This window comes from Mercenaria mercenaria, chromosome 1 (assembly GCF_021730395.1).
Source record: "Mercenaria mercenaria strain notata chromosome 1, MADL_Memer_1, whole genome shotgun sequence".
NCBI classification, from domain to species: Eukaryota; Metazoa; Mollusca; class Bivalvia; order Venerida; family Veneridae; genus Mercenaria; species Mercenaria mercenaria.
Genome location: NC_069361.1, coordinates 27,998,063 through 28,015,850, shown reverse-complemented (window position 1 = coordinate 28,015,850; position 17,788 = coordinate 27,998,063). Strand labels below are relative to the sequence as shown.

Here is a 17,788-nt window from a genome sequence, read left to right as displayed (position 1 = left end):
AAGATCTCTTGAAACGATATAAACTTTCCTTTATACGACCGATTTTGGAATATGCAGATGTAATCTGGAACAACTGCACAGCATATGAAAAGGAACAACTTGACAAAATTGAAAATGAGTGTGCCAGAATCGTAACTGGAGCCACCAAGCTAGTATCACTGCATGACTTAAGACTAGAGGTGAATTGGAGGACGCTTGAAGATAGAAGGCGCGATCACAGAATTATCATGCTTTTTTCAAATGTGCAGAGGCACTTCTCCTTCGTATCTGATCAGTCTCGTCCCGCCAGTCGTTAATTCAGTTTCCAACTACAGCCTTCGCAATTCCGTGATCTCCGCTCGGTGGCTTCTCGCACTTCACAATACTTCAATTCCTTTCTTCCTTTGACTGTCGCGAATGGACGATCTTTCGGATGACATCAAAAATGTACCGTCGCTTAGTGTGTTAAAGAGGCGTCTTAAGGCCGACCAGCGTCAAACTCCCTCTTATTATTACTGTGGAAGTAGAAAAGCACAAATTCTTCATGCTAGACTTCGTATGAAATGCAGTGGTCTTAATTATCATTTGTTCTTACGTAATATTGTTAACTCTCCGCTTTGTCATTGCGGACAACCCGAGACCAGCTCACATTTTTTGCTTGAATGTAGACTGTATTACCTTCCTCGGCATGTAATGTTAATTTCTGTTGGTAATTTCACCCAGTCTATCACTGTTAACACCTTACTTTATGGTGATACTTCTCTGTCTGATACTGACAACAGACAAATCTTCACAGCTGTCCAACAATTTATCCTTGGAAGCCATAGGTTCGCTTGACTTGTGATCTGACCCCTATACTGTTTCACACTGTCATTATCTCCAGACAACAAGACTGTTAAGTATATAAAGCTAGGAGTGGTTTGGGGCAGCTGAACATTTTCTCTACATATTTTCTTCCTTCCCTTTTCATTCTAGAGAATATAGTTCTTCTATGTACTATTTCATACTTTAACCATTATGGTTACCTAATTTTGCTAAAATATTCTAAATACTAAAAAGGCGATGTACTAATACTTTTATTTCATCTTTACCTTCCATTTCTGAGCATTTTGTTGTTTTTCCTTTTTCTTTTTGGTTTTTCATTTTGCTTTTTTTTCCTTTTCATAAATAACTAGGAACGTGTTACACATTAGTTTAACAGCCATCCATAGTATTGTAAATATTATCTTTCCGGAGGTTGACTCGATAAGTATTTCAATACTTCCGTCAATATCCTATTGCTTGTGTTGTTATGTCTGTCTGTATGTGTATGAATGTATCTTGTGTAACATTTGCAATAAAATATTCTTAAACTAAGGGACAGTAGATTTGAAAATTCCACATATCTGCGCTAAAACCAGTGCACAAAAAAAATCATAAAACATCCAGTTTTGATAAATTCACGGCAAGTGTTGAGCGAATGTATTGCATATACTTAGCACTTCATTGTGTGACATTTTCAGCCTGCCGAATCTGTTGCTTCTATGATAAAAATGAGTAAAATGCCGGTTTCAGGACACTAAATGTTGAGGCAAAAATGGCCCAAAATGCACACCTTACGCGACCTGTACCGTATTATCTGCAAATGACTGACCCAAAACACATGTATTTTTTCAAAGCATGTTACCAGACGACAATAATAATGGGTGTCTCTTAAGGTCAGAGACCACCAATTCAAAAATGTACAGGGAACTTACTGGGAATGAGGTAAGTGTATACCTGGGAATAAGGTAACGTCTGTGCGTTCTGATTGGTCAGTCATGTAAAAAAACCAGGAAGTGATTATTTTTTTCAAAATAAATATTTTTTCACTGCATTTACAGTATTTTATTATACCTTTTGACAAAATTTGCTACATTTTATGTGTATTGAAAAAAAGTTTTATCAAACGAATTTCTCCCGCCATGTCAATGATGTAAACAGGGGGTCATCTCATTCACAGGAAAATTACTTAAATAAAGTATCACTATTCATATGCTTTTCGTCCGATATTTTGGTAAGATAGTTCTTGAAAATCTTGCAATTAGATATACATGTTCGATGTTTGGAAGGCCGTATACGCCATAATGTTACAATGTAAGTCTATGGGAAAACAATTGGTGGTCTCTAACCTATAATAGAGCTAAAACATGACTTTCGTCGGAAGTCATCACAGGTAATGTAAATGGCCACGAATCTGTTGTAAATGATGTAGAAAAGCGTTTTCGTGCAAAAATAAGCGTGAAATTTGATTTTTTTTTATTTGGCCTCTTTTTTAACAGGTGTGCCCATTTTTATCTGAGCTTTTTGGACAAAAAGGATCATTTTTACCTCTGTAATGTTAGAGAATGATCAAAATTATTAAACCTGATTTCTATTTTTTACGGAATGAATCGTATTTCAGCTTCCAAGTCAAATCAAAAGCAGACAACTGAAATTTTCACAAAAAATTGCAATCTGACGACGACAGGGACTGAGTCTGGGCATATAAATTGACAGGGGGTGACCTCAGTAAACTGTCCATATCTTTCTTAAAACTGAACATTTCTTGACGAAACTTTGTAAGACATTTGGTATTGAATCATGTTTCACAATATCACTGTAAAATTGGAAAATGTGATACGAAACATTCATCTATAGGTCAGAGACCACCAATTCAAAAAAGTACAGGGAACTTACTGGAAATGAGGTAAGTGTATACCTGGGAATAAGGTAACGTCTGTGCGTTCTGATTGGTCAGTCATGTAAACAAACCCAGGAAGTGATTATTTTTTCAAAAATTGATATTTTTTCACTGCATTTACAGTATTTTATTATACCTTTTGACAAAATTTGCTACATTTTATGTGTATTGAAAAAAAGTTTTATCAAACGAATTTCTCCCGCCATGTCAATGATGTAAACAGGGGGTCGTCTCATTCACAGGAAAATTACTTAAATAAAGTATCACTATTCATATGTTTTTCGTCCGATATTTTGGTAGAACTAAGATAGTTCTTGAAAATCTTGCAATTAGATATACATGTTTCGATGTATGGAAGGCCGTATACGCCATAATGTTACAATGTAAGTCTATGGGAAAATAATTGGTGGTCTCTAACCTTAACCGTTTACTTTTTCCGCAAATTGAGCTGAATCTGGATGGATGGATGACCGTTTCCATTTCATCTGACTTCCGTTACCTCAGGTAAAATTTTAGACCCGGCCGTCTACACGGAGCTAGTAAAATCGATTCAGGAATAAGGTCAGTAACTCGGTCGAAAATGTGCTTCCGTGGTGTAAAGAAGTCCATAATAAATAGATCCTAATTTTCCCATTTTTTGCGCAAATTCGTGTAGAACGAGTGCTTTAATCACCGTTTTTCATTACTAGAAGACATTTTGCATGAAATGAGACGGTTTTCATGTTCATACACCCCACATGTCAAGTTTTGCAGATCGAAACCGGAAGTAGGTGTTTATTGCGCGGACGAGAGTAAATATGCGCCATTTTTAGGGTAGCAGACCACAACTGACTGGCATTTTACTAGGAACTACATACCCTCCTATTTTCTTTTCATTTTTTCGTTAATTTGTGATAGAACTGTCATGAAAAATAGGTGTAGGAAAAAGTGATGTTCTCTAAAGATACGTAAAGACGACCTGAAGTTGTCGTTTTTTATATGAAACAAAGAAGGATTTGAATTACTGACCTTTAACCTATAGGAATAAGGTCAGTAATTCGGTCGAAAATGTGCTTCCGTGGTGTAGTCGAAAGAAGTCCATAATAAATAGATCCTAATTTTCCCATTTTTTTGCGCAAATTCGAGTAGAACGAGTGCTTTAATCACCGTTTTTCATTACTAGAAGACATTTTGCATGAAATGAGACGGTTTTCATGTTCATACACCCCACATGTCAAGTTTTGCAGATCGAAACCGGAAGTAGGTGTTTATTGCGCGGACGAGAGTAAATATGCGCCATTTTTAGGGTAGTAGACCACAACTGACTGGCATTTCACTAGGAACTACATAACCCCCTATTTTCTTTTCATTTTTTCGTTAATTTGTGATAGAACTTTCATGAAAAATAGGTGTAGGAAAAAGTGATGTTCTCTAAAGATACGTAAAGACGACCTGAATTTGTCGTTTTTTATATGAAACAAAGAAGGATTTGAATTACTGACCTTTAACCTTCAAGCACATATTCATTTTACACAATAATTACTCGTACGCAGAAATCCTTAGTTCTATAAACATCATAAATAACCAGTTGAATGTATATGCCTGTAAAGTTCCTCTATTTTGTTTAAAAAACGTACCCGGGCCAAATGCGTAACTGGCCCCTGCCACTTTAATAATACATTCGAGCCGCACCATGAGAAAACCAACTTAGTTCATTTGCGACCAGCATGGACCCAGACATCCGAGCAATCTGGTCAGGATCCATGCTGTTTGCTTTCAATGCCTATTGCAATTAGAGAAAGCGTTAGCGAACAGCATGGATCCTGACCGAACTGCGCGGATGCGCATGCTGGTCTGAATCTATGCTGGTCGCAAATGCACTATGTTAGTTTTCTCATGGCGTGGCTGATTTATTCATTGATTTATCATATCATCAGCAGTAACTAATTATAATATGAGTGTAGCTCTACATACACAGTTGATTTAAAATAAGCAAAGTTTAATGTATTTATTGATGATTTTCTACATTTGAAGTAATTACCTTAATATTAAATATTTTAGTGAAGATATATTTTATGCAACTATGTAAGTTGAAAAAAGCTACCCTCCAGGAAGAATATTTTGAAATGATACTTTTACTTGAAAATTTATGTAAAATATGAAGGAAATAAAAAGAATTCTTTATTTTATAAAAAATGTTGTTGCCATGGAAACAGAACTTAAGTATTAAGTATATCTGCTTTCATAGCAGAGTAATATGACCTTTGAATATAATTATGTAAACAATTTAATGTTATATAATCATCACTGATACTTTTAATATTCAATTGACACTGTCATTGAGCAATGCATCTTACATTTGAAGTTGAATGACACATTACAAATTTATATTAGATATTTATGGAATTGCTTTTAGATATTTTTGAGATGAATATAAATCAGAAAAAAAACCCCACAAATTCTTGTTCTTCAGGAGAACTAATATATATTTTATAAATTTACATTTTTTTTTTGCTCCAAAAGTAGGCTAAAATGTTTGTTGAATTGACATTTAAAGTAATAGTTGTATTTTGTTGCTATGGAAACTTGAATTATGACATTTTTTGAATATGAAATAGCATATTTACAGCAAGAAGGCATTATCAACTGTGCTAATCATGTTAAATGCTTTTAATATTAATGGCAAAATATGATATTGAAATAAATGATAAAAGTACATGATTTTAGTATTTGTCATTATTATTTAACAAAACGTGCAAGATTGCGGTGGGAAGTTATTGTACAAAAAATGCTGTAATTTTGTTATTTTAAAACATGCAGGTCTAAAATTTTGAATTTATGTTAAGGACACATCTACAGTTCAGAATATATGAAAAACTCAGTTTCCATAAAAATGTCATTTGGGACCATTTTGTCATGGCTTGTCACATCTTGTAATACCAAAATATAGCACAAATTATATGAGAAAGTTAGATTGTCACACTGGTGCTAAAATATGGAATATCATTCTATCAAAATTCACTTAGCACACTTTTTTTAAAGCGACTAACCCACAAATCGGGTTGTGAGAATGTAGAAAATCAAACGTTTACTTTACCTATATTTACCTGTATGTTGCAGATTTAATGTTCTGACAATGTATTTTTCACCGAATTCTGTTCAAAATCGTTGTCTATCCTATACTAACATTCGTCTACCATTTCTGATAAAGGTTTTCCGGTTCCCCGGCCTTCAGCGAGCACCTTGCAAACAGAACGTGGTAATCAATAGAGCGTACAAGTATAGGTATCGCGTAGTGTAATGGCGTTTTGAAAATGTAACTAAATAAAACAATAATATAAAATGAAGTCAGCACACTATTGTCTTGCACATATGAATATTCTGTAATGTTGCGTACATTATTGCTTAATAGCGATGTAGCGATATAACTATTGCATATAAATAGAGAATAGCAGGGTACTGTCGTTTGATATCAGTGTTATCAGGTCAATGTTGATATGGGCTGGAACTACCGCACATATCTGCCGAGCCTGATAATATTGATATCAAAAGACAGTTGTCTGTTATTCTATTTATCATGAAACTCATACAACCTACCTAGAACAACATATGTCCTCATACCTTATTTCGTAAAAGTTGACTTCTGAAGCAAAAATTAATAAATTTCATATTTTAGTATGGATTTGAAAATTCATCCGCCCCTGAAACACTTGAACCGAACAATACGGCAGTCATACTGATTTCAACTTCGACAATATTGACTTTCTGATATTCTTAAAAAAATAATAATAAATAAACTCTTAGTATAGGTTAGAGTTTACTGGTAAACATTTATTAAATTTAATTGGTGTGGCGCGGCGCAGCCGCGCGACCAATTTAATTAGATAAATGCTTACTAATAAACACTAACCTATTTAGTGTTTGAAATTATTTTTGTTGACAAATTTAAGCTTCGCCTACAGTATGTGACTTACCGGGTTAATAAATGACTGAAAGTAAATGTTGATTTACCAAAATAAATTTCCCGATAATTTGAAAAATACTGCAATGCCAAAAAAATAGTTTCAAACACTAATGTGTGCAAAAATAAAGAAAAACCATCCTCTTGAATAAGTCAAAACATGCTTTATTTCCACATAATTAAACATATGACTCAGACAAATACATGTCCAAAGCGCTGAAAATTTCACTTCCAGTTCCAGACTCAGAAATTGGATGCCTTAAATTAGGCATAACTCAAGAATAAGTACATTGTCAAGTGTATTGTAAATCTTTCCAAGAATTGATCTAATGACATGTACACATTGTGATGTCACGGAGAACGTTACAATAGATGTCATTAAGTGATTATTGTCTGTGTGATAAATGTGGAGACTTGTATATTTAAGGAAATGAGTTGAGATTACAGAATCTGTTTAGAAAAAAGTCAAAACAGGATTCTGTAGTAAAATTCGATGTGGAAAATAACTGATGTAAAAACTAGTCCATCAATATGGGAGGAGCTTAATTTTATATCAGGTCAGGCAAGTAATATCAGGCACTTTGCATAGTAGTTGCATGATCAATACGATTCAACAAAAACAAAGTTCTTTCCTGTACGGGTTAGTTTTAAAAATTTACAACACGCGTACACTTTAATTAAAGTATTGCCCGGGCATAATTTCAATATCGACAGCGTTGAAGATAATATCTATTTTATACAAAAATAGGAAACAAAAGAATGAATTCGAAATCAGGGAAAAACAATTTTGCACAAAGTATGTAATGCAAAATAAATGTCGGTCGAATCAAGGTCCGAACCGTCAAAACTATCACTATGAAATGAATACATATCCATCCACTCAACCTACTGCGCCGTCAAGCCATCTATTGATATCTAGCGTATATCTTTACTCTAAACGAGAGAGCTACTTATAGTTGTTTTTTTTTTTAAAATCAAAAACGACACAATACTGTGCGATACCTATAGATACTTATCCGCTCTATTATTAATTAACGCATGCACAGTATATGGTTTGCTGCCCGCGTGATGAAAGTGTCATAAAATACTGTCGCGTCTCGTTCTATATTTATGAGTCATTTTATATTTTCGCAAGATTTTGTAGCTTGTAACTTTTGAAAATTAACCATCATCATTTGTTGTTTCATCTGGTGGATTTAATAAATAGAACATATCTCAATGTAAATTTAACTGAATGCAAGCTTAATACCTCTTCGTTTTACCAAAACAGAACATATTCTGAAGACAGAACCAACATGTTTTCCCTCCTGTAACAAATATATCAGTGACTGATACTTTATCATAAGATACAGTAAACACGTTCAGACCATAACAATATGACAGTTTGAGATTTGTTTTATAGAAAAGATAACATCTACGTCTTATATGTATCACAAAACAAAATTGCGATAGTTTTCAGATGATATTTTTAAAAACAAATTTATTTCATAGTTAAAATATTAATTGTACTTTTAATTCGGTCAATGGATCAATTTTCAACCAATGCTTTTGTGAAAGGAAAACTCTGATGTTCCAAAGTACTAAGGTTATAGGAACAAGAAGAACAGTGGAAATTATAATCGAAGATATATACAATGTTACAGCAGGGACATGCGTGTATCAGGAAGGACACCTTTTTACTATGGCAGTGACCTTTAAACAGAAAACTAAGAACAGTTACTATAAAATTATAATAATTGCTCAACAAATGCGAAACATGTCCCGTACTGAAAACAGCGAAAATGTTTTTTAAAAAGGATTTACAATCTCGTGTTTTTTCATAACTGCAATAATTATGTGTTACGCCAAGGACACTGTCTATTACAGGAGAGAAATTTTACTAGAAAATCTAGATAAAATGTTCTTATTTAGAAAGTCAAACAATATTTTGATTAGTTTTGAAAGATATAACCATTCTGTAAAACATAACAAACAAAATTTACGACCATGTATTTAAAACATTTAATATAACTCTTCCATATATACTGTTATGTAATAGTATAAGAAGTGATAGATATGGAGAGGTATGTTTAACGCCATTCTGTTGTAACAGAAATTCAAAGAAATATATCAGATTGAAACGACATTAACTATAAACAAGAGCTGTCCATAAGACAGCCAAGCTCGACTATTCGAAATATTGTCCCAGAAGCAGGAAAATATTACCCAAAAAAGGTTAAATACCAATAGAGTTTTAAGTTCAAAAGGGGACATAATTTGACCAAAATGAAGGTCAGAGTTATGGAACTTGCTGCTATCAATTAGTTTTTTTAACCCTGAAGGCACATGTGAAGTTTCAATTCAATATCTGCATTTGTTTTGGAGATAGTAACTTGCATGTAAAACTTTAACCAAGATTTTCTAAGTCCAAAAGGGGGCATAATTTGCCCAAAATACATGTCAAAGTTATGGTACTTGACCCAGTGAGGTTGGTAATTGATCTAGAAAAAGAAAAAATAAGTTTCAAATCTATATGCCTTTTAGTAATAGCTGTATATACTTGCTCGCAAAACTTTAACCAGAATTTTCTAAGTCCAAAAGGGGGCATAATTTGGCCAAAATGAAGGTCAGAGTTATGGGACTTGCTGCTATCAACTAGTTTTATAACCCCGAAGACACATGTGAAGTTTCATTTCAATATCTGCATTAGTTTTGGAGATAGCAACTTGCACGAAAACTTTAACCAGAATTTTCTAAGTCCAAAAGGGGGCATAATTTGGCCAAAATGAAGGTCAGAGTTATGGGACTTGTTGCTATCAACTAGCTTTATAACCTCGAAGACACATGTGAAGTTTCAATTCAATATCTGCATTCGTTTTGGAGATAGTAACTTGCATGTAAAACTTTAACAAGAATTTTCTTAGTCCAAAAGGGGGCATAATTTGCCCAAAATACATGTCAGAGTTATGGGACTTGACCCAGTGAGGTTGGTAATTGATCTAGAAAAAGAAAAAATAAGTTTCAAATCTATATGCCTTTTAGTAATAGCTGTATGTACTTGCACGCAAAACTTTAACCAAGATTTTCTAAGTCCAAAAGGGGGCATAATTTGCCCAAAATACATGTCAAAGTTATGGTACTTGACCCAGTGAGGTTGGTAATTGATCTAGAAAAAGAAAAAATAAGTTTCAAATCTTTATGCCTTTTAGTAATAGCTGTATATACTTGCTCGCAAAACTTTAACCAGAATTTTCTAAGTCCAAAAGGGGGCATAATTTGGCCAAAATGAAGGTCAGAGTTATGGGACTTGCTGCTATCAACTAGTTTTATAACCCCGAAGACACATGTGAAGTTTCATTTCAATATCTGCATTAGTTTTGGAGATAGCAACTTGCACGAAAACTTTAACCAGAATTTTCTAAGTCCAAAAGGGGGCATAATTTGGCCAAAATGAAGGTCAGAGTTATGGGACTTGTTGCTATCAACTAGCTTTATAACCTCGAAGACACATGTGAAGTTTCAATTCAATATCTGCATTCGTTTTGGAGATAGTAACTTGCATGTAAAACTTTAACAAGAATTTTCTTAGTCCAAAAGGGGGCATAATTTGCCCAAAATACATGTCAGAGTTATGGGACTTGACCCAGTGAGGTTGGTAATTGATCTAGAAAAAGAAAAAATAAGTTTCAAATCTATATGCCTTTTAGTAATAGCTGTATATACTTGCACGCAAAACTTTAACCAGAATTTTCTAAGTCCAAAAGGGGGCATAATTTGGCCAAAATGAAGGTCAGAGTTACGGGACTTGCTGCTATCAACTAGTTTTATAACCCCGAAGACACATGTGAAGTTTCATTTCAATATCTGCATTAGTTTTGGAGATAGCAACTTGCATGTAAAACTTTAACCAGAATTTTCTAAGTCCAAAAGGGGGCATAATTTGCACAAAATACATGTCAGAGTTATGGGACTCGACCCAGTGAGGTTGGTAATTGACCTAGAAAAAGAAAAAGTAAGTTTCAAAGCTATATGCCTTTAAATGATAGCTGTATGTACTTGCATGCAAAAACTTAACCAAGGTGTGACGCCGACGCCGACGCCAGGGTGAGTAGAATAGCTAGACTATTCTTCGAATGGTCGAGCTAAAAAAGATACTTATATCTTGTTAAACTGTAATTTAATTGATCATAATGATTGTACAGGTAAATAAAATGATAACAATATGACATGTTATTTACTGTAACACTAGTGACATATTATTATCATTATATTATACCAGATTTACATAGCGCTCTTTTCAAGGTAAACACGTTTAAATACATTTTACATACAAAGATAGCCACCCACCACGACAAATTCATATCCTCTACTAGGTCAGACACAGAGCGAGATAAAGAGAGAGACAGGTAGAAATCTGGCTAACATAGCCCAGCCCGTCTAGTTCTTTAACATGTCCGGTTAATAGCACTGATACACGCAAATCCCTTTCTCCTGGGAAGGACCAGTTAACTGGACTCTTAGTTAGATGGGAGACACTCAAGAACATCTCAGAGAGTTCAAGTACTCTGACCATGATACCAACGATTGACTTTTGAATTGACATTCGAAGAATTACCTTTAGACTGCCGAGCAAGTACTTATGGCGGTCGAAACACATGAATGATTCAACGTTGATGACAGGTAATCAAGCATCAACTTTGCATCAACGCTGAATCAATATCATGTGTTCAGTGAGATAGCATTAAATGTTTAAGTACGATTAATCTTCTTTTTAACGCACAAGAAAGAAAATTGAATAACCAGCTCAATACGCTGTCCTAACAATCACCATATACTGCTTATATATTTACTTTTTACCTTTTCATGATGTTTTATGAAAGATTATTCAAAATGTTTTCATTTGTTTTATAATAAATGTGTGCTACTCATTCCAAGTATGTTTTCTTTATAAATTAATGTCCATCACACTCTGAAGCTAAGTGAAAATGTTGTTGTTTCTTTAAAATCTTTCTTCATATGATGTTTCACAATCTTCTTCAAATACACGTGAGTAAGGTCGTTTATCATACTTTGCCATAGCATATTTTATCCATCACATGACCTTAAGTCTTGGGTAACGGTGATTTATTTACTTTGGATATGTTCAAATTCAGCGTTTTGTTTTTCTCTTGAAGCCTAGGCTATTTCAACGGTTTGCCTTCTTCCGTCCAACCGTGTTATGTTGTTCAGGTTTTTTTTCATGTTATTCTGCAGGCTATAGTTTTTCAGGCTTTACGATTCCATGTGTTACAACTGCCTTTCATCTCTTTGGGCTCTATAACATCAGAACCGATGCAACTGTTTCATTTATTATTTCTGGTTCATCTGGTAACGGTTTTGGTTTTATACTTCCTGGAATTTCTTGTGTATCTGACACCACTGTCTGCTAGCCCATCCATGTGTTGTGTCAACTCTGGTATCTGATTTTCAGTCTTTTTATTTGCATGTACAATATATATTTGTTGTACATCTTTTAAGTATTGTGTTCCGGTTCTTCGTGCATTTCAAATTTAAGTGTCAAAGGTGTTTGTTAGTGATCTACAGGCATTTTTAATGTGTTTATCTGTCACCTACTTCAGGAACTATTTTGTGTTCTCTTACTGATTTTTCTGTTTAAGATTGTCTAATTTTGTTCGTAATTCTCACTGCTTGTTTATGCATCGCTTTTGCTTTGTCCGTAACCACAGGTATTGTATCTTCTTGCACTTCCGCAACTACTGTTGACCTGTAATATCTATGGGTTTTTGATCTTCAAGCTCTACTGACCCATGTGTTACTACTCAGTTCTCTGCCGACTCACCTGGAAAATCTCGTTCATGTGTCTCCACCACTTGTGTACATGATGTCTTTCTAGGTTCTTGATCTTCATGCACAACTTTATCATTAGTCTTAACTGCTTCATCATTTAACTTTATGGGTTAACAATCAATTACACTCGCCTATGACCTGAATCCGAATCCATTTGGAGGCAGAAAGTTTTCTGTAGTTCAGCATTTGACATTACCGTGTCGTCTCTTGTAAAATTATATTAATGAGTTCGCTCCTTGACGTTAATCTAGCGCTATGCTTGCTGAGCTATGTTTTTTTTATTTGTATTATGAAATAATTGAAACAATGTTTGAAGTTAACTAGATCTACTCTTCATATAGTTTTAATTTATTCGCTGTTTTGCAAATAATTTCATTCCTGTAACAGTTTGCGTCTTGAATGTGATAAAAATGGCCGTTATACATATATTGTTTATTTATTTATTTATTTCAGTCTCATCCATTTACATGTTTACAGTATAAAAACATGACATATACATAATAAAACACAAGTAAATGGCCACTCAAATTTGAATTACAAGAGACTATATTTATAAAATTTCTACATATCACATATTTCACATTATTCAATATATGTTTCTAATGATAATCTAAAGAGCACCACCGTGTGACAGCCAATGCAAGTGGTCCAACAAGCGATAAAGCCAGCAGATCCAAGCCACCAGGAACAGAACCACAGCATCCTCCCATCCACCACACCGCAATTGTTGTAGTTGATAAGAGAACACTGCAGTCCCCTAACTGGCCATACAGAGACACCAGACGACCAAATCCACGTCACCCACCACACGGCATTTCTCTTCAATTTATCACCATAGTTATCAATTTAATCAATTCTCATATATTACAGTAAAAAGCAAGACATGTCTGCTAATCATAACACAAAGATGTGTCCTAAAATTTAATTAAAAAAAGGGTTATAAGACACTGAACCAGATTAGACAGGTGCACTAAATGTGCGCTAGTAAAAAATGGCTTAAAGAATCAAGTATCCCCACCAATCAGATTGGTAGAGAACAGATTAGCAGATATCTCTTACTTAACACTAAAATACTGTAATTATTTAAAAGAATCTACATACAGTTTAGTAAAAAAAAATTTATAAATAAATAAAAGCCTATATATACAGGTGCATTAAACTGTATTTATATTATATAAAGTATTACTTCTTTTTTTAAGTATATCATAACAGGTTTTTGCAACTATTCTTATCAAATTTGGATGTGTGAATAACAGAACCAGTTTATCATTGTCATTTAGACTCTCAAAGTTTACAAATATAGAAGTAACCTTATCTAATAGAAGTCTTCGTTCAACAGTATAAAGCGGACAGCATAGAATAACATGTATCTCTGATTCTACAGCATTACAACCAAATGGGCACAATCGTTGATTTTCTGTTAAACCTTCGTAACGACCCGTTTCGAGTCTAATGGGTGCAACACCGCACCTGAAACTAGACAATGCAGATCTATGAGAGAAAGGCATAAGCAACTTACAATAAGGTTCTACATTACACTCATTCTTAAACATTCTGTAGGTTCGTAACTTATTTTGACCAGCACCATTGACACCAGTTAATCTTGAAATGTCAGTAGACCATTTTTCTAAATGAGTATTTAACAAAACAGTAGACATAGTTTCAATTAAGCGTTTTCTTGAGAAAGGTAATTGCAAGAAGTCATTTAACTCTAAACACTTAAATTTTTCTTTAACAATAAATGGCCAGTTCTTACATCTTGAGTTACCTTTCTTACAGGACCAGCTAAAGATCTTTTTATTTATACGTGTATTTTCATAACTCAGACAGCGATACCAATGATTACATACTGAAGTCCACTGATCTATAAGGATTGGCTTCCAACCCATTTCACCATAAACAGCCACATTTGGTGTATATTTTCCTGTTCCAAGGTAGAATCTCATGGCCCGGTGGTGGACTGCATTTATACATGAAAATACCTTAGTTCCCCAAATTGAGGAGCCATATGTTATAATTGGGACAACAATTGAATAATAAAGTTTTGTGTATACATCATATGGTAAGCCTCCATTGTTTTTAAAGCGAGCAATGAGAAGACCCAGGGCACGTCCAGCACTCTGGGCAACAACCTTTGCTGTTACATTATAATCAAGGTGTTCTGTCAACATAATACCAAGGTACAAATACTGACTGACATAATCTAATTTTGATTCACCACATACAAATAAATAATCAGATCTTTGAACAGAGGTAGGTCTAAAATGTACAATATTGCTCTTGCTGGTATTAACAGACATACAATTAATTTTACACCAATCATTTAACATATTTAACATGAATTGCAAATCAGCTTCATTTTCAGCAATCAAGACAATGTCATCCGCATAAAGCAAAATACACACCTTTTGATTATCAATATAGACACCTTTCTCTGTACCTTTCAACATTAATGCAAGATCATTAATGTAGATATTAAAAAGAACAGTAGACAATGAACAGCCTTGACGTAAGCCTGTATTGACAGAAAACCAGTCAGTAAAATATCCATTAAGTCGTACACATGAAGAGATATTACTGTAAAGAGATCTTACTGCCGATAGCATTTTGGTTGATATACCAATTTCAATTAATTTTTGCCAAAGGCGGTTTCTGTTAATGGAATCGAAGGCCTTTTTGAAATCAATGAAAGCACAAAAAATTGAGAGACGGTTTTTCTTGCGTGTATCAATGATATTTGTCAAACTAGAGATGTGATCTACAGTGCTACGCTTACTTCGAAAGCCATTTTGCTCTTCAACAATAACATCTCTTTCATCAGTCCAGGATACAATATGGTTATTCAAAATACCAGAATACATTTTATACATTGTAGCAGCTAGTGATATACCACGGTAAGAGAGCGGATCTCTTTTGTCATTACAACTTGCTTTGGGAATAGGGGTTATGATACTCTTCGTCCAGAGTGAAGGGACCTGACCTGTTTCAAAACATACATTGAACAAGCTATGCAGAATAAACAAAGAAGAATCATTTTCTAGAAAAACACATGTATGAGTGACTGTTACAGGAGTGAATTATTTTGCGTATTTGCATATTAAAAATAATAATGGATCCCTTAGGGATGCCCGACGTGTTATTTTTGGAATTGTGGCTTTTGAAACACCTACCTTACAGTAATGAAGCCTCGAATGTATTTCATTGTAATGAATTATTACTGTTACAAGAGTGACAGGAAAAATAAGCATCTACTTACCAACTTTCAAATGGTATTTCCTCGATAAAGATAAACGAATGTTCTCCGTGGCACCTCAAATGTTATCTTGAAAAAATGATACTCTTCCAAATGGCAGCAATGCATAGATTATATAACAGAAGGATCAGCTGTTATTTTGATTGAACAGCTTTCTGTTACATGAGGGACATAAAAGTTGGGTACAAACTTTGGAAGTAAATTAAGTGATGAACTTTTCCCGAATTTCCAACTGTATGTACATTAGCATTCAGACCAAGTGTCAAATAAATATTGATGGTATTTTTTTAGCTATTGAACTTTGCAGTTTTTTAAAATTTTACTTCAAACATCTAAAAAAATACCAGGGGCCATGAAAAATGTCAAGTTTATATACTTAAAAGTACAAAAAAGTATATTAAGGTATTGGACCCGTAATAGAGTATCTCCTTTTTGAAGAGTATTAATAAGGTACTAGAAAGTGCATCAAAATACTAAATTAGTCACATATTTTCACCCAATGCAGATTCTAATGCCATATATTTAAACTGCTTTGAGAATTTTTTCTGTCTCGGACAGATAATGTTGCGAAAATATAGAATGACTCTTATATCAATGTTTACAAAATAAAGCGTTGTAACGCTTTATAAAATGCGTGAGATAACCTGCGAAAACTCGGATGTTCCCGTAAATCTGGAAACTAGAAACTTATCAACCATTAAGTGTCATGCAGATATATGGAATAGTGGCGTCATTTTGCCTTTCGGTGATAAATATTTTTTAAAATCACAATTCACAATGTGTGGGTTAGTTGCTTTAAAGTAGGCTATCAATTTTCTCTTGTCAAAATATATCATTTTATCAGATTTTTCTCTCTCTAAAATTGTAATAGTATAAATCACTGTGAAGTGACGCTAAATGCAATTTTTAAAAGATAAACAATTTTCCTTACCTTTTATCTTATCTTAATCTTATCTTATATCAGATAATATAATATCAGATATCTTAATCTGTAAATATACCACTTTCCTAGACCTGTTTCAGTAGGTTTTCTTTTGAAATTATGCTTTGAGATATGTTTGCTTACGCGCTCTGTGTTTGTTGTAGAAACTAACGTCCTCCGTTACTTGGACGCGACGTTTATGTATGACGTCACTAGGTTGCTTATTTTCAATGACGTAATATAAGCAACGTCAATTTTATACCATATGGTCAGAGACCACCAATTCAAAAAAGTACAGGGACTTACTGGGAATGAGGTAAGTGTATACCTGGGAATAAGGTAGCGTCTGTGCGTTCTGATTGGTCAGTCATGTAAACAAACCCAAGAAGTGATTTTTTTTTAAAATGGAATATTTTTATTGCATTTACAGTATTTCATTATGCATTTTGACAAAATTTGCTACATTTTATGTGTATTGAAAAAAAGTTTCATCAAATGAATTTCTCCCGCCATGACAACGATGTAAACACGGGGTCATCTGATTCGCACGAAAATTACTTAAATAAAGTATCACTATTCATATATTTTTTGTCTGATATTTTGGTGGAACTAACATAGTTCTTGAAAAAAATGCGATTGGATAAACAGGTTTCGATTTATGGAAGGCCGTACACGCCATAATGTTATAATGGAAGAGATAAACACTTAAATACAACATTCACTCTTGAAAAACACTCCATTTAATTAGAAAAAAAAATGTATACTTGTATATCAATCAGAGTAAAAAAGAGTGTAATCATTCAAGTAAACAGTCAAACACAAAAGAAGATAAAGAAATAGCAATGGTAGAAAAAGTTGTAGCTTAATCAGATCGTAATAGATATTTTCTATATTTGTTTTTGAAAGAAGTAAGTGAATCCACACAACGAATATTCTGCGGAATGATATTCCATACTTTAGCACTAGTATAGCCAGATGACCTTTTCATATAATTTGTGCGATATTTATGTGACCGGGGTCATGTATGAACAATATACAGCCTCAGGAGTTCATTAGTTTATTGTACCATGGTGGTGGATTTACAGTAAAATATTACTGTTAGAGCCTGTAAAAATGATAAAACTTATAAAAATATGGACACAATACTCATAAAAAATTCTAAATGTA

The 17,788-nt window shown here is 33.8% G+C and overlaps 1 protein-coding gene across 4 annotated transcripts in view; it reads right to left on the bottom strand.

Annotated features, from left to right (window-relative positions):
• LOC128556929 (uncharacterized) overlaps positions 1-16,803 on the bottom strand; it is a 31,309-nt gene extending 14,506 nt beyond the window's left edge. Inside the window, exons 1-2 of one of the 4 annotated variants that reach the window (XM_053542948.1) lie at positions 16,631-16,803; positions 5,757-5,901 (exon numbers count right to left, since the gene is read on the bottom strand). The gene's annotated coding sequence lies outside the window, so the exon portion shown is untranslated. The remainder of the gene's footprint in view (positions 1-5,756; positions 5,902-16,630) is intronic. The other 3 variants (XM_053542940.1, XM_053542952.1, XM_053542955.1) reach the window with 3 other exon arrangements.
• Positions 16,804-17,788: the final 985 nt, after the last annotated feature.